Source organism: Anas acuta, chromosome Z, assembly GCF_963932015.1.
Source record: "Anas acuta chromosome Z, bAnaAcu1.1, whole genome shotgun sequence".
Lineage (NCBI taxonomy): Eukaryota > Metazoa > Chordata > Aves > Anseriformes > Anatidae > Anas > Anas acuta.
Window position 1 is genome coordinate 47702735 of NC_089017.1, and position 16880 is coordinate 47719614.

A 16880-nucleotide genomic window follows, 5' to 3' on the forward strand; every position below is an offset into this window, starting at 1 on the left:
GTGGGTTGGCAAGAGGCAGCAACAACATCCACCACACTACTTTGAATGTTTAAGTGTGTAACACACCTGTGCACTAAAGCAGAAGCAACTGAGAAAGCCAGCTGGTCTCTTACTGACCTTTCTAGCTCACCCTGTGAAACAAGGCAGGAAATGTCTATAGGAGAATTGCACATAGTCACGGCTTCCCAAGAAAACAGGCAGGGTGATGGGGGCTGCTGGACATGAGCTCACATGAGAGAAAGCTGGGCATAGCTCTGTCTTGGGGATCATTCCACAGGACACAATCTAAGGTTCTTGCATTAAATTCTACCCCTGCAAGGATTAAGAAAAAGGGAGAATGGATCTCCATAACTCCGTGTCATGAGACTTTACCAGTTTGCTATATTTTGGTAGTAGATTAATCTCCGTTTTTATCACTAGAGTTAGTACAGAAAATCTGCACTAAGACAGAATAGTTTAGTATCCAGCTGGTGAGCAGGAATTATGCCATTGCTTGGCCATGGCACTTGTCAAATACACTTGAAGAGGGTGCTGAGAGACTGTGTCACTCATCCAAAGGTAGCTTCATAACATGTTCTTCTTATTCTGGGGGTTCAGTGCCCCCAGGAAGTCCTTTCACTGCTGTAAAGCTTACTTTGGTGTCTATTCTTACTGCAGCCTAGGACCCTAACTGCCTGTCCCATCTACTTGTCCCATGCAGAGAACAGATTACTCCAGTCTTCTTTGCCTTGAGATTTGAGAAACTTGAGATCTTTCTTCATGTTTTTTTTTTTTTCCCCTCTGGAGAATGCCACTTCCCCTCTCCTGACAGAGAAGTCATATTTTCCTGACTTCACGTCATTTTTTCACTTGCCTCTGCACTTTTTCCTTCTAGCCCACAAATTCTTCACAGAGCAGGCCCCAAGATGCCTGCGGAAGTCTTCAAACAATGGGTAACAGAAGACGCTGAGCTCTAGCAAAACAGTGTCAGCTTAACAATGGTCCAAGCAATTCACTGTAAGTAGTTTTAAAAATGCCATCTGTTTAGCTAACAACTTTACCTGAAAATTAATTTCAACGTATTCTTTACTCTACTATAGGCACTTCAGGGCTACCTTCTTGCTTTACCAAATGCCACAGCCTGAGACTTCTCTCTTGCTGCCTTCTCATTATGTCCCATGTAGCCCAGAAGCACACTGAGCTTGACATATCACTACACACTGTAAAATGTACTGATCTGAACATCAACTCCAGCAACTCAAGTGGTATTATACAGACTGCATGGTGCGATTTTTCATGTTTTTTTTGCTAATATCCCCTACACATTTCACTCTCTCTTTTTTTATTTATTTTTAGTTTTAGTTTTAGTTTATTTTATTTATTTATTTATTTATTTATTTATTTATTTATGTTATTTATTTAATTTCTAAGCACAGCAAATCCAGCGTTTGCACTGCAGGCCTTTTTTAGCTTTCCTTTTTTTTCTTTTTTTTCTTTGGCCCAGGAAAATCTTGGACAGTGTGGGGCTACATTTTTGTTTTCTGGGAGACCTGTCTTATTTGATGGAGGGAGGAGCGTAGGAGAAGTAAGATCAAAATAAGATTTGAATTTAAAACACTGTAGTTCCATGCAATTAATTATTATTATTAATTATTATTATTTAGATTTATCTTAAACTGGTTAATTCAGAATAAATTCCTTCGATTCTGAGATATCAGTGCTGGCAGAGCTTGTGCAGAACAACTTTTCAAAATAGTTCCCAAAGAGACAGAGTGCACGATCCCTACTGTTCTTCACAGGCCACTGTCATGGACAACCCTTTTGCACAAGATCCCACCGTACTCCCTGAGGGAGGCATGTAGCACCAGGTCCTTGGGCAGTTCTGCCAGCTACTTTTTTCAGGCTTGCTTAGAAGTTTGCATGTTCCGATATGAGAGATGGAGAATTCCCTTTGCAGCCTTCATTTTGCCACCTTCCAGGATTTACAATTAGTCATTTGAAATCACAGAATCACAGAATCACAGAATTTCTAGGTTGGAAGAGACCTCAAGATCATCGAGTCCAACCTCTGACCTAACGCTAACAGTCCCCACTAAACCATATCCCTAAGCTCTACATCTAAATGTCTTTTGAAGACTTCCAGGGATGGTGACTCCACCACCTCCCTGGGCAGCCCGTTCCAGTGCCTAACAACCCTTTCAGTAAAGAAATTCTTCCTAACATCCAACCTAAAACTCCCCTGGCGTAACTTTAGCCCATTCCCCCTCGTCCTGTCACCAGGCACATGGGAGAACAGGCCAACCCCCACCTCGCTACAGCCTCCTTTAATGTACTTATACAGAGCAATAAGGTCACCCCTGAGCCTCCTCTTCTCTAGGCTGAACAAGCCCAGCTCCTTCAGCCGCTCCTCATAGGACTTGCTCTCCAGGCCCCTCACCAGCTTTGTCGCCCTTCTTTGGACCCGCTCAAGCACCTCGATGTCCTTCTTGTAGCGAGGGAATCATAGGACTATTTCTCTTGTTTGTTAATGGCTTCTATTTATTTATTTAAAATATCAGTAACATCTTTAAACAAAATTAATGGACTCCCAGATTGTAGTCTTTGTCCTTTTGTATTTACTTTTTGGTTTGTGAACTCATATGTACTCTCGGTAGCAAGTAGTTCTCTACAGCTGAAAGAGCTATACATTAGTGTAAGATAAAACAAAATTAAAATGATGTTGACATTCTTATATAGTTATATGACTGCAGGAACCACAACAATATTTAAAACAAAAACAAAAACACAAATAATATTAATCCCAATGAAATCATGTGAGAAACCCGTACTGAGTTTAGTATTTTAATTATACAAGATTGCTGAGATTTATGTTCCCCATCAAGCTGATAAGTGTAACGAATTTCCAGTTGCTTTCCACAGTAGGGCACCATCTACTGCAGTAGAAAGCAGGCATAATTACACATTTTTGACATAAATATGATTTTTCATGCTAAGAAAAGGAAGTTGGAGCCTTTTAGACTGCCTCTGCAAATTCAGGTGGCTGATGTCAGCAATTATGCTGTATTGCATATCTTCATTGGTAAAAATGGCTAGTGCCTGTCAGTTATCTGTGTTTTGCAGACACAAAGATATGCAGCATTTAGACCATAGAGACTCCTTCTGTGTTTACCATGCAGCTGCTGTACTAGCAGTTATTTCCAGGTGATACTTATCTTCAAGGACATCAATTCACTGTTTCTCATGCAGTACATATTCTAGTAGTATTTCTAAAAGACCAACTGCTTATTATTTATAAATAGGTCAAGTCAGTAATTACTAGACCAGCTTTTAGTAGTTTTGCAAGCTGCATTTCTTTCTTTTTTTTTTTTCTTTTTTTTTTTTTCCATAGCTAAAATGAGGTTGACTGAAGATTAAACTTGCTTTTCTCTGAGGGACTCTGTCCAACCCCAGAATTTTGCCAGCATTTAAGATGTAATCATAAAATCATAAGTGTTGCAATTTTAGGTTGATTTTTTTTGGCAACTGTTAGTTTTCAGACAGCCGCAGGCAACTTAGTAGTTTTAGATCATCTCTAAATTGATTGTATTGTTTGTGTCTATTTTGAAGCTGCATAGAGCTCTCGGCTGGCTACACTGCACAAATATTTCTGAACTTCTGGAAAAATCTACTCCAGAATATGCTGGCTTTCAGATTTTGTTAGAGGTGCCTGAAGCCACATCTACATAGGAAAGTTAATTTGGACTAAAACAGGTTGTGAATTAAAAGCAGAGTAGCTATTTTCAATTAACATCTTAAATTGGCAGCACTCTTGCTGTGTATGTAGTGTAATGGAAGCCAGATTGGCAGTCTTTCACTCACAGTGAACAATGGCCTTACAATAAGTGTGGTTCTGACAAAGTGTAGATGTTTTGTTCTCAAAATTCTTAAGAGATTTGGCCCTCAATGACCAGAATGTTCTCTTATGGCTTTACCTGGCTTCAGTATGAAGATCATCAGCTCACTTGCTCAGACGCATGGAAATGTGCGCTTCCAGACTGACATTCAAATCTGAGAACTTTCTACGGCAAAGTTATTGAAGGAATTTCCCTATATAAGGATGGCTAAGGAATTCCTGTCATAGAGACATCTCTTTGGTCTGTTGTTTTCTAGGTGTTATGCCAAGGACCCACCATCTCCCTGCATCTGCAGGCCCCAACTATTTTTCAAATCACATAGATCAAGAAGGGATATAACTATGGATGGAACTACAAATACACAGGCCCAAGGCTTGACTTCAAGCAAAACAGTGACAGCTCTTCTGTGCATCAGTTACTGCTATTTTTTTAAATCCCATAAAAGTGTGTGTCTCCTTGATGTGGTCCTTTGCACACAGTCAGTAGGGTTTGGTACTCTGTCCAGAAGCTTTTGAATGTATGGTGCTGCAGTTATTATCTTAATGGTCTGATAATGTCAGGTTATTAATGAAGGCATGTGGAACAGGATGGAGTATTTTACACAAATTATGAAGCCTCTAGATAACCCTCATGTGAGTGCTATTATCTATAATGAGTTTCACTGCATAAACCAGGTTGAACTCATAATCACTTTCTTTTGATTGCTTTCCAAAATCACACCAGCTTGATAGGCAATTTAACAAGAAGTGCCCACATGGAGGTGGTAGACTTGCAAAATATTTCTCTGGACACTTATATGGCAAACTCAACAACAGTCTAATGTGTGCTTCTTTGGCTTACTATCTTTAGCTCTTAGAAACCGTATGTATGTCTGTAGACCCACTGACAAACCCCTGAAGTGCTGAAGTGCAAACATCAACTGCAGACAGGACATAAAGATTCACAGTGTTTTCACTGGAAAGCAGAAACCACAGAGGAGAGTAGTCCATTAATTGTCTTTTTTTTTTTTTTTTTTGGCCTGACAGTCAGGACTGCAACCCCTGCAATTTAACTGTAATTTATGCTGTTCCACACCTCCCCAGAGAAAACACAATGAAGCTACTTTCCCAGGGTGCTGGTCTATGAAGACCATCCAAATTTCTTCCATACTTCTTATCCCAGCTCCCACATGGCCCCACCACTTGCTTGGGCCCTCCGTGTGGTATTGCAGTGAGGTAGATAACGTAACAGGCTGCTTGAGCTGTCTGACCTTGAGACACAGTTGTGTACTCATGTTAACCTCCCTTCTTGTTGATGCATTGAGATTTGGAGTTATAGGCTGTAAATGTTTAAATGTTAAGTCTGCATGTCTACAGAAATGCTATTTAAACAGAATAGCAACCACCCACACAGTGGTGAGCGCCTGATAGTTGCTAGCCTCAGAGATTCAGCCCACTGAAGTAAAAGCTCTTTTCTCCCAACAGCATTACAGCCACTCAAAATATTCCACGTTTATTTTATTTTATTTTATTTTATTTTATTTTATTTTATTTTATTTTATTTTATTTTATTTTATTTTATTTTATTTTATTTTATTTGTATTTACTTCACACACACACAAGACGGAAATTTTTAAGGTTATTGTTAGGATTATGGTTGTTGTCCTTTGGTTTGCACCAAATGTGGGTTATTTTGTATTAGGATGTCCTGTCTGAATTTGATGAGATTCTGGGTAAATCTCTGCAGAAGGGACAATAAATGTTGAATTACAGATTACAGTAGCAATACAACACTTAAATACTTAAGATTTTTTATTTATTTATTTATTTTTCCTTCACATTACAGTTCTCTATGTTGGTATTCTATGAAATGATACTTTTTGAAGACTCTCTTGCAGCAAGACAATTGGGTGTCTTATAAACATTGCTTTTTACTGATGTTGTCCTAACGTATTCAGTCCAGATGAGACAGAGTAGCAACACTCTATCCTCAGGTGGTTAAGACATGAGCAGCACTTAAATTATAGCTGGTGCTGCTCAGCCTTTTAGTTGTCAAAAAACACCCCTAACCTACACAGTCTTATACTTTTTCCTGGAAAGTTTTCAGTGGAAGTATAACCATTTGAGTTGTTCCTGAAAAGAAGACAAAATGTGCTGAACACAAAATGACCTCATGAGGTGACTTCCAATTCAAATTAGTCTGTCATTATCTGATCCTGTGTAACTTCCTTGCAGTGGCTTCACAGACACATTACACAACTCAGCTGGGGGCTATCATGCGCATGCTGCCACTCACACCCATTACCAGATAGCTGAGATCTCTCCCATGACTATTATCAGTGAATTACTGTATTATTACTGAATTCATAGATATTGTTTCTTTCCCCTGGATCTGCAGGGAACATGAGGGAATGGACTGGAAAACCGTTAATACTTCACTGTTTCAGTCTGTGCTCTTTTCTGGCATACATGCATGTGGATCTCACAAATTTGCAAAATGTACTTGCTCTTGGTGCATCTGACTTAGCCCCAATATAACATAAGCAAGATAACTTTGCTTACGAAGAACTGCTTATCAGGCAAATTACCTCTTGCAGAGCAACATCCTACCTGAGCCTCTTGGTCTGTTTCCAACAGTCTGTATGCCACACAATGCTATGTGTGGTCATGGAATTTGAGGTAGTCCCAGATAAGTAATAAAGTACACACTGTGACAGATCTTTTTTTCTTTAGATGGTGGTTACATTAAACATGGATGAAAAGCTTTTCTTTTAGCGTTGGAGGAAAGGGACAGTTTGCTTGTATTTCACTTAGTGACCTTTTGCAAATTAAATTAATGTTTTGGATCACTTCTAGCCTAATTACATGTTTGGAGTGGGAGTGGAACAGCAAGAGGTTGTATAAATGTCATTGCTCAAGGGTTTTTAGTGAGAGATCTTGCTTTAACTGTAAGAGGAAAGATTTTATTCCACAGTTCATTTTCACAGATATTTTCGTGAGATTGAGCACTTATTGATGTCCATTGAATTAACTGGAAAAAAAACATCAGTACAGGATACAAAGAAGTTAGAATGTGGGGCCTTGGCACAGTCTTCCTCTAGGGTCCTGGGGAGTGCATCTGTGTGGTTGTGCATCTTGTCTGTTTCTACCTGTGTCACTCTTACCTCTATCGGTACCACTGATTTGAGCCATATATGCACCTGCAAGGTTAAAATATCCCATTTTCCAATATCTGTCACATAACTGTGTGGAGTAGATACCTTAGATCACAGAAGATGAATGTACCATACCTTAGTCCACCACATTTCTATAGTAAGGGCTAAACCTCTTTTGTCTCAAAAAGCGTGCATGGTATATGTCTGCTTAGTTTCATGGGTAGGAAACTTAAATTATGGCAAGCTAACCCCACCTTTAAAGTGACAGAATTTCAGGTGCCATAAATTGGGGCAAATTTCTTTTGGATCTCTGCTGCTTTGCACGAATGGATTGCCTCGTCCATTGATATTTTTTATTTTTTCTTTCTTGCGGAGATCTTCATGGCCCTGGTATTTCTCCTTGTTTCTGAGACATCTGCCTTCTCCAGCATGGGGAATATCAGTTTGCTGGGACATCTGTGCTCCTTCCCTTGATTCAGCAGTCTGCTAGAATGAATCTTTTTGGTTTTAGTAACATGAACCAAATCAAAGCTTCTAAATTATATTAGCTTATAAACAGGGTTGTTTTTGTCTTCAGCTGTTTGAAAATGTTAACATTGTGCTGTGTTTATACAGAAACCTACTTTATTAAATTAGCCTCTTATATTGGGCTGAGATTGTATTATTATACGAATGCCAGACTGCCTCTTTCCTGAGCCTGTTAAACTTCAGCTTATGGATGGCAAGAAAAATTTTACTTGAAAACTTTAAATGAATCTTTAGCTCAATATATATATATTTTTTTAATATAGAAACCATTTATAGTTTACCATTTACCTAAATAGAATCAGGCATTTTTCCATGGAAGATTTGAAGAGAATCTGTTTTATTTCCTCTCTGAATCCTTAATTTGTTATTAGTTTTTCACTGCAGAATAGTGAGATTCATTTTTGTCATCCAGAGGGGAAGGGAAGAAGAGAATCTACTACAAATGTTCACTAGATATGATTTTCTCCTTTACTGTGGTATTAATTCAAATTACAGTCTTGAAAATTCAGAATGAAGTGAATAGGAGACTTTAGGATGGTCCGTTTTATTGAAAACAAGATGAAAAGAACATGCATTTGGGACTTATTACTGGGACTCTGGACATCTGCAGAGGAAGGAACATTAATGCTTTTAGCTAAATCAGATTTAATTTAGCCTTAATGGAACTTAATGGTCACTGTATGTGTTAAAGTTCTGTTTATAAATTACTAATAGTTCTTTAAACAGTTAATTATCAGTCACTTAGTTCCTTATATATAAACACTTACCTGTGTAAATAGTATACCTTTTAGAGCTGTACCATGGATGTGTATATAATATAATGGTTATAATATATTAGCTTCTGCTTATAATATATTAGCTTCTATACAGGTACGTTTAATGCAGCAAGAACATAGATTGACTAGACTCTTATACTCTCTATAGAGAAAACTACAAATAATCAACAAAGCACAGATCTCAAGGTCTCAAAATATTTTGGATCATCCTTATCCAAATGTTACATTCCTTTTGGACTGAGGTTACATAATAGTGTCTTAGCAAAGGTACAGTAGAAAGACAGACTGAGCTTGTGCTATCGTACCTTCCCCTAAAGATACTCAGCATTTCAAAGAGAAAAAAAAAAAAAAAAAGGAAAAAAAAAAAAAAAAAAAAAGAGCTGAAGTGGAAGATGAATGCCTCAAAGTGGTGAATTTTTACAACCTCTACCTTTATTCACATGCTAATGATTGGGAACCTTAAACAACAATGAAGGTGAAATAATGTTGCCTATGTGCAGCATGAGACAGCTTAGTCCCAAGGGTTTAATGCTGTACTAGCAATGGCCCCATGCTCTGGTGCTTGGGATGGGACTGGTAAACTCTGAACACAATGCGAAATTAAACAACAGGGGAACAACTTACGAAAAACAGTGGTGTTTCTCAAACACTGATGAAATTCTTGGGAACAGATGACTGATGACCAGGTGACCATTTGGCTGATTTGGCCCAAATTAGGGAATATATGATAGAAGAACATGTAACTGTTGGAGTGGGAAACTGAAACAACATTGGACTCCTTCCTTCTTTTGTTAGTAATTGTCCCTTTGCCCTTAGTGGGACCATATGAAATTTTTGTCAGGAACACTTAGTGAGATGAGATGATGTTTAAAGCAGGACAGGAGCCACTTTGCATCCAATGTTAGTGACGTCTTTTGAAATGAAGAGTTTCTTTTCAATGAATTTCTGTCTGACAAAGGAGCTTTTGCATCAGAAAGATACCCAGATTGACCTTAGGCAAATCCTGTCATAATCTCTAGAGCAGGATGTTTTTCTGTCTGCGTCATTGAGCAAGGTAAATAAGAACGACTTAATGGTCCATATTGACCTCCACATTTTTGTGTAGTAGCTATGAATACATATTTCAATTAAAGTCACTCGATATTTCCTATTGCCACTTCTAGCTTTCACATAACTAAAACTTTACATAGCATTCGTTTTTGCACTGCTCCATCTTTGGTGCAAAGCAATTTTTTTCAGAGGACTATACACTCAAGGTTGCTATGTGCCTTAGAGCCAATAAGATTTTACCCATTAGTGCTCATATCTTGCTGTGATAAAGACTAAAAAGGTTAACTAGAAAGCTGGGAGAGTTCATACAAATGTCTAGTACTGTGTTAGCCTAAAGGTGCTCTGCATCCATCAGAGAATTTCTTGTCTTACCATAGTGAAATGTATTCAGAGTCAGCTGCAACAGGAGGGAGTCAATGCATATATTATTTGTACAATTCTATTAAGAAATTAGAAATTGCCAAGGTGTGTTATTTTTAAAAGAATACAGCCCTAAGTGTGATATTTTTTGTTGATTTCATAGCATTTTAATAGTAAAGAAATGTTTTGCACAGCCAATCAATTTGATCTGTTTACTGATAGTGGATATTTTTAATGACACAGCAACATATAACATGACTGAACTTTTGTTCTGTCAAGGGCTACAATACTAGGAAATGGCACTTTATTTTTTTTTTTTTTTTTCCAGTGCTATAGACATACCTTAGAAGTGCTTTTCCAAGATTTTTTCTCCTTGCCAGACCCTAACTCAAACAGAGTTAGCAGGTCACAAGTCTACATAATTAGACATCATGTAGTAGAAAGTTGTGAGTTGAAGCGTTTAAAGTTATTTTGTCATGTATTGATTTTATAATTCATTCCTCAGTTTTAATGAATCAAAAAGCTTTCCGATACCTCTTTTTCTCAAACTCTGGAGATCATCAGGTGGTAATAGCAGTCAGTGTGGATGTTGCTAAAAAGTAGGCAATAATTATCTGATGCCATTGCTTGGTGCCATATTTCTTTCCCACGCTGTGGAAGAACCTTGTCATGGTGGTAATGATGCCGGTACTGATTCCTTTACAAGGAAAAGGAAGAGTTTGTATCTGCCTTCATGAAGTCTTCCAGGAACTGACAGAAAGTCATAGGTCCCATTGTTGACCAGCTATGAATGAGATTAGAGTCTGCATTTTAGTTGAGACATTCCTCATCCAGGCCTCTTAAGGGAGCCCAGAAGCAACATTTTTAGAAAGACATATTTTTTTGAGAATTGCACGGTCATATTTTCTAGGAATTAAATGTTACTTCCATGAAGGTCAAACACACCAGAGTGCGGTGCAAAAAATATCATGCATGATACAAGTGAACAAGACATAAGGGTATTAAGTCTTAAAGTTGTGTCCCTCTTCCTGAATTCAACTGATTACTATTGATGCCCGTAGGCTGCAAGTAAGGTTTGGTTAGTTCCCCTTGGCTTTGCATCTATACAGATGGAGTTTGAGTTAAGTTTAAATTTTGACAAGTGTGTGGGAGTGTGACCGCATGGGAAAAGAGAGAGAATGAACTGAAGATTGCAAAAGAATTGAATGGTAAAAGGGTGCAAAAAGGTGCCTATTTCCAGGTCTTGATCTTTAATCTAATTTTGCTGGAAATAATTAGTTAGCCCTCAGCACTGCAAGGTGTGAATGTCCTGCTCCATGAGCCAGGACATCACTATGACAAGTTGTCCAATTTTAATGATGATAACTGTGGGTTCCTGGAAATTCGCACCCTGCCTGGCAAAATTGGTCTTAGGAAATTTGCCTCAGTGCTTCAGCCATCACAATAATGGTTTCACCTTTAGCAATTTACTTGTTTAAAAGCAAGCAGATCCTTAGATACCCAAAGACCATGTAAAATAATGGTAATTAGACAGGCTTTGTCTTCTGGTACATGAGGGATGATTTACAAGAAAAGGAGGGAATCCTGTTTCTGATAAAATATTTATTACTTCTGCCAACCTCTCCTGTCACAGCTCTTCTCCAATGTTCTCAAAAGGAGAAACATCCTTTCAAGATTTTTCTTTACATTTATGAGATTTATACCTGAGGTTCTTCTTTTAGAAAGGATCCCATACATAGAAAATTTGTATTCATTAGATCAGTGAAAATTCACTTGGCATTTAATGTAGCCATGCCTGGAATTTATTTAAGTGCATGTTCCAAAAATTATGAATGAAGTTCATATCACAGAATCACAGAATTTCTAGGTTGGAAGAGACCTCAAGATCATCGAGTCCAACCTCTAACCTAACACTAACAGTCCCCACTAAACCATATCCCTAAGCTCTACATCTAAACGTCTTTTGAAGACTTCCAGGGATGGTGACTCCACCACCTCCCTGGGCAGCCCGTTCCAGTGCCTAACAACCCTTTCAGTAAAGAAGTTCTTCCTAACATCTAACCTAAAACTCCCCTGGCGCAAAAATGTTCCACACATTTGATTTTTAAGCATTACATTGTGCATTTTTAAAGTTCAGCTCAAGTTTTCACCTCAGTATGCTACTAACACCTCAAAGACAATTGCATGAAGGTGTCTAGTAGTCATACTTTGTTTGTGAACTGGTTCTTCAGGTCTATGTTTTGGTGAGGACTACATTAAGCTCCCCAAAACACATCCTGAGAGAAATTCTGGTGAATACTTAATAGCTTATAAATCGATCTGCTGCGATGTGTCCATGAAAGGTGAGTATCTGCATCAGAATAACAGCTGCATATCAAGAAATAGAGTCCCTGAAGACATCTGACCTATTCCTCAGTCCCCAAACAGGATCAACTATATTGATACCATATACAGTGTTCTTTTAGACTTTGAATTCTTTGAAGGCTTTGCATGAGCTGGGTTTTTTGTAGGGTAGACAAACAGAAGATGTGAATGAATGGAAAGAGCAAGTTTTGCTTTTGGTCAGGGTTTCCTTTCTGTTTTTCTTCCTCTGCCTGACTATACTCTTCTGGAGTTCATTCCTCTCACCCCTCCCTGACACATTTAAGGGAAGGTCTTGGCATAGCTCTGTGACTCTGCTTATCACAGACCCACACAGCATCTGTTGTTATAGGTAGGAAAGAGGAGCAAGATGGAGGCAGGGCAACTGTTGACATAACCAAAGGCTCTGACATCAGTCCTTTTAATTAGGTGGAGAAAGCAGAGAGCTAGCAGATATTTTTAGAAAGCAGGATGCTGGGGAAAATTACCTCATGCCTGAGGTCTCTGGGTTTTATCATTTTAAAGAGTACAGTGAAAAATATATTGAAATTGCATCTTTCTAATGCTTTCCACTTCCTTATTTATCCCTCAACCTTTTTCCACCCTGTCTCAGCAACTGGATTATTCAAGAGTTTTAATCAGAAGTTAGTTCCACAGACATTTTACTTTTCACCTGTCCCCTTCAGATCAGTAGTATGTAGTTTCAATCTAATTAATAGAAGTCAGAGGCATAAAGAAAAAAAAAAAGGGGGGGGGGGAATTGGATTAAGAATCAGATTTTCAAATGTGCTCACAATATGTCTCTGCCTGTTGCCACTAATGCCCAAGGTAGCTCTTTAGATTTCAGCATTGCTGCTACTACTGATATTCATGCTAAAGCAGCTGGGGACTTCAAGGAGAGTAGAGGTGGGCCAAAGCTCAGCTCTCCTTAACAGACCCAGATGGGCCTGACCCATCAGCTTGTTCTGATCAACGGAAAATCAGCTCTTGTCTTCACCTGGCCCTTCATCAACTGACAAAGCACACCAGTGTTGGTTTTACTCTTCTCTGAGTGTTTCTGCCTCTCATTCTGCTTTGACCTTATTTCTCTGCTCAAGGACTACCTCTAATGAGGAGAGCTTCCAAGATGATTGTGTTGCTGATCTTTCAGTTTTGTTTTGTTTCATTTTGTTTTTCTCTTTCCCTAAAGTTTTATGGCTTAGGTATTGTTTGTTTGACATGGATGTATTAGAAAATGTCTTTTACAGGAGCTACTGAAATGGCCATCTCTTCTACTTATGCATGTCAAAAGATATTCAGATAATGCATTTACCTGCATCACATGGATTTCCTGCTGCTCACAATGAAGCTGGATTCTGACTAAGAAAAGGCCAAAGCTTTAATGCCTTGCAGCAGCCAGATGCCATCAGACCTAAGGTGTATATTAGCTCACTGCAGGGGAGAAGCAGTGGGTTGGAAGAGTCCTTCCTTTTCTTCCTTTATCCAAAGAGTTATGTAGGGAAAGGGAGTAATGCAGAGACAAAGGAGTTTGTTGAGTCTGGATCTGCCCTTGTTTTGGAAGGCTTCCACGTTTAGACAGTGAAATGAACCCTATATTAACCTGAAAAAAAAAAAAAAAAAAAAAAAAAAAAAAAAAAGGGAACTACATCAGTGCCTTGCTTTCCATGCCTGGGCGGATATGAGCCTTGGGGTCAGGAGGGATTATTTTGCACCACAGTCATGTAACTAAAGCTGTGAGATATTCAATCCAAGCAGCTAGATAGTTCAACTTTTAAAATAAAGTGCTTCTTCAAGCCCAGCAAATAGTGACCAGGTAAAACTGTCTGTTATCATAGAATCATAGAATCTCCCGAGTTGGAAGGGACCCATAAAAATCATCAAGTCCAACTCCTGGCACCACACAGGTCTGCCCAGAAGTTTAGACCATGTAACTAAGTGCACAGTCCAATCGCTTTTTAAATACAGACGGGCTTGGTGCAATGACTACATCCCCGGGGAGCCTGTTCCAGTGTGCAACCACCCTCTCAGTGAAGAACTTCTTGACCAGGTAAAACTGCCAGTTAGAACCAAGTGTCTTAGATGCACCCATCCTAGAGCCAGAAAGGGAGAGGTTCTCTTATCCCATTCATCCCCTGCAGAGACACACCTGCCTTGCTTCCTTCAGCAAATCCACCACTGCAGGAGTTATTGCTCTGTCCTTAAACAGGCCAGTAACTGAAAGTGCATGTGGACCATACACTATGGGAAGACATCCAGAATTCTCTTTGGAGAATATTTCAATTAGTTAAAAAAATGCTGTTCCTTGGAGAGTACATGTTCCTTTTGTGTCCATATGCTGGCAAATCTAGAAGAGAGAGCAATAAAAATGTTGGTGTAAGGGCCTGAGAAGCTGAGCTCCTAGGCTATGTTCCTCTCATTCAGTACATCTGTCGGCTTAAAGCTTTTGGTCTTTGAAGTAACTGGTATTCTGATGCCTTCTTATCTTTCAGAAACTCCTAGAGCTTGAGTAACGAACATTTCTGAAATGCAACTCTTCTTCTGATAGAAGATATTAAGTCTCAGAGCAAAATAAGCATAATCTTGGTATGCTCAAACTAGTTTTGCCATAGGTGTAAACAGAATGAATGATACTTGCTACATCATAGGAGATATCTTGGGTTATTTTAAATGCTGTAATCCTTCTCCTTTGGATTTCTGGGCTATTTTTATAATGCTAATTCTGATTAAAAATATTAAGTCTGATTGTCAGCACTAATCCATGCTTCATCCCTGCATATCTGGCAATGTTAAGTGCTCTAACTAGTCTGAAAGCACTTTAAAACACTACCATGTTGTAGAAAACTGTGAGAAAAACATTCAAGATACAGACATTTCTCCACCTGTACAAAAAGAAGAGTTTATGGAGCTGCACAAGCCAGGATGGATGCTGTATTTAATGCATTGACTTTGATTATGTCCCAGCTTGAAAACAGCTGATTCCATTTTTTAGCTGTCTGTGTGAGGAAGTGAAGCTCAGCTGTGATTCTCCACTGATGTGAAAAATGGTTTGACAATTTCCAGTCATGCAGTTTTCTCATTAAATGCAGTTACTCAGTTCTACTCTTAATAACTGAAATGGCTGTATAAAACTGGGCTTGAAGTGTCCCTCCACCCGCAAAAATGAGTGAGATTTTGGTGGCTGCTTCTGTAGCCTGGCCCTGCCCTATTCACTGGGCATGGTACAGCTGCTTTGAGCCTGGTCCAAATTATAGCCAGGCAACAAAAAGTTTCACCAAGCTACTCAGCAGCATGTAACCCATGAGAGCAATAGAGAAAATGACACAGCTCTGGAGTTGTCTCATGTTCTTAGGCTGTTCTGGTCCACTTTTGGTTGTATTTTAGGCTCTCTGTACTGTAAATGCAAACTGACTTTACAGGAATGAATTTTACATTTTGGTACCTAAAAAGCTCAGCTAACATCTTCAAGCTGCACAGCTGCTGTGAGAGGGTTTCTAGGCATGGAGTATGAACTCTGTAGCACTGCTTTAAAATCAAAATGAGAAAGATATCTCAAAGAGGTTGACGCTAGTTTTCAGTACCTTGCATGTAAATTTACTCCCCCTCAGTTTTCTACTGAAACCTAACTTGACTATGCAAACAACGATTAAGCTCTGCTGTATTTTTCTGGTTTATCTGATCTTTAAGTAATATCAAAGCTGGAAATAAGTTTTTTTGTTGTTGTTTTTATTTGTACTGAACAATAAAGACTTTGCTCATTACATGAGCAAGTACAAGTACAAGTAAACACAGCAGGTGAATTATGTGAGGCACATAAAGGTGAGAAAGGGCTAATAAAGTTAGCATATGAGAAAGATATACTTGTTCCTGTAGAGATTGACAGCTATATGTACTGTGAATTTCTGATAAGGAGGAAAATGGTACTATAAAAATGCCATCCTAGAAATTATCCAGTTCAAGTATCCATCTTCAAGTTTACATTTTAAATTCTCTATTTCCAACTGAAACATTACTGTAATGGGTGTAATCTTAAAAACTTCCTTAGTAATAAAAAGAAAATGGAATTTATTTGCTATAGGGTTGTGTGTAGGAAGACATAGAAGGTATACTGCATTTCAGTTAAAGCTTGAAGAGTGGTTTGAAAACAATGCTTTTTCATAAAACGTTTAAGAAATGACCACTGTAGGAAAGGTGTCTGTACAATAAGCAGTGGACAAGGGCATAGATCATTTCCTGCAAATAAAATACTGTGTATCAGTATGTGCTGACCCACACCATTGTCTTGCTTGGTCCATGCAGGCATCACTCAATCACTACTCACCTTCACAAAGACTCTGCTTGCAGAGTGGGACACAAGCTGAGAAATTAGTCGTCTGCTTCAATGTGTTATATTCACTTGAGGAAGGTTCCTCTGAAGTGGGAATTTACATTGGTTAGTTGGCTGTACAGCCAAAGGGGGTGTGAGATGTATAGAAATAACTGTAGTCAGTTTAGAGCAAGGGAAGGGTGGGCATAAAGAGAAGCATGGGGGATTTTGTATACATAAGTGGCAGCCTTTCTGAGGACACAAACAGCAACCATTTTGAAAGCACAAACAGTATCCGGGATGCAAAAATTTACAGGAAAGCAAAGACTCTAAAAATGGTTTAGTCACTTTTTCAAGTGGGCTGTGAGTTCAGGTTTCGCAATTTTCAAGCATATTGGTTTCAAGGTTTTAAAAGAGCTTGGATGACTCTTCAGAATATGTGGTTTTTAGCACTTTCAGCAATATAACTTCCAAATAATCCAAACCCTCCCTGGTGC

General features: G+C 38.7%; 1 protein-coding gene and 2 long non-coding RNA genes across 7 annotated transcripts in view; 1 reads left to right on the forward strand and 2 right to left on the reverse strand.

Annotated features, from left to right (window-relative positions):
- Window positions 1–16880, reverse strand: part of LOC137847702 (uncharacterized) — a 214679-nt gene that overhangs the window by 161169 nt on the left and 36630 nt on the right. The gene's annotated exons all lie outside the window — the stretch shown is intronic.
- Window positions 1–16880, forward strand: part of NRG1 (neuregulin 1) — a 468454-nt gene that overhangs the window by 144306 nt on the left and 307268 nt on the right. The window lies entirely within an intron of this gene.
- LOC137848441 (uncharacterized) lies at window positions 11810–16558 on the reverse strand. The gene is made up of 3 exons (XR_011091354.1): window positions 14908–16558; window positions 14227–14424; window positions 11810–13680 (listed from the first exon to the last, which is right to left on the reverse strand). It is a non-coding gene; the product is annotated as an uncharacterized lncRNA (long non-coding RNA).